The sequence below is a fragment of the Triticum dicoccoides genome, chromosome 4B (assembly GCF_002162155.2).
Source record: "Triticum dicoccoides isolate Atlit2015 ecotype Zavitan chromosome 4B, WEW_v2.0, whole genome shotgun sequence".
NCBI lineage: Eukaryota > Viridiplantae > Streptophyta > Magnoliopsida > Poales > Poaceae > Triticum > Triticum dicoccoides.
Genome location: NC_041387.1, coordinates 121,089,702 through 121,091,170, shown reverse-complemented (window position 1 = coordinate 121,091,170; position 1,469 = coordinate 121,089,702).

Below are 1,469 nucleotides of genomic sequence, written 5' to 3'. Positions count from 1 at the left end.
TCAATGGGAAGCACCAAACACCAAATTTGAATTCCACAGTGACAACACCAAATTGCTAACTAAGAGGTTCAGTTGCTATATATAACCTTTTCTACAGGGAGTGAGGTGAAATTGGGGGGAAAACGGGTGTAGCCTTGCCAAGCTAGGATAAGTGTTTGGTAGCGTAAGCTTGTGAGGGCCAACTAACCTCACCAGGCCACGCAATGAAAAAAATGAAGCGAACTTCTCAGATCTTTCCCCAACTGCCAATACTCATGCTGGATGGTCGCACCAGATCTCTCCAATCAATAAATAAATTTGCAATTACTTTTACAAACAGATTTCTCTTCCTCATATGATGTTTTCCCCTACATTAATCTCAGATTTCTGCAACTATAATAGCATCCCTACCGGCAGCCGTTCTCTGGCCGTTTGTCCTATGCGTGCGACATCTATTATGCATAGAAGCTAGCTAGCTTGGTTGGTGCCCAACCAAACAGCTTGCCAAGGCAAGCATAGCAAGGCTATAAGAGCTAGCTGAGCTATAGCCTAGTTAATCGAAGAACCAAACGCACCTTAAATTAACTGCGAGAATGGAGAGGATCAGGCCGTCGTTGGGCTGGAAGCTAAACACACAAACTGCACGACGGCGACGTGTGGACTGTAAACCGCTTCTTCTTCATCTGGACAACAGGTGGCGGCCGCCGTTGACAAGTAGCACGGGATCTGCAGGGGTCCTCTATTGCTGCTCGTCGGATCGGCGGGATGCCGGTGATGGAGCAGGTCCAAGGAGCAGTGCCATGTGAGCAATTGCCGTCGGCAGAGGGACGGGATCGAGGGGCTGTTGGCCACTGCATCTGCTGCTCTACTACACTGCACGCCTCTGATTTGGGGACTGCACGCACGCGTGCCGCACTGCACCTCGGGGAGCATTGCCCTGCACATCGACACCCCCACCCAACTTCCTGGATCGGCCCGAGGTGACACCGGCTAGCAAAGGGTCAAGGGAGAAGAGCAGACGGTCGAGCCTGGTGGCTGCGGTGCCATGGCTGGCGACGAGGGTAGGGCACCGCTGGTTGAGGACGTGGCCATGGAGGTAGAGGTGAGGGGGCCATGGTGGCCGCGAACTACACAACCACGCGTCACCGAACCGCATCGCGCGCCCCGACGCATTTCAATTCTGTTCAGCCAAACTGCACGCGGTGAAAGGCTGAACAGCACGTAGGAGAGCTTGTCGGAGGGGAGGGGAGGTAGGATAGCTCGCTGGGGGGATAGGGATCCCGCGCCATGGAGCTAGTAGACCAGGAGGTGGCGCGTCGTCGAGCTAACCATTGATGAGCGACGAGCCGGTGCCGCACTACCCACTGGCGACTGCGACTTGCACGCGGCGTTCCCTGCGGCAACCTCCATGTTGCTTCTCGGGGGCGAGGATCAATGGAGCTCGAGGGGGTGGGGGCAGTTGCCGGGACGAAGCGGGGAACCGGCCGCGC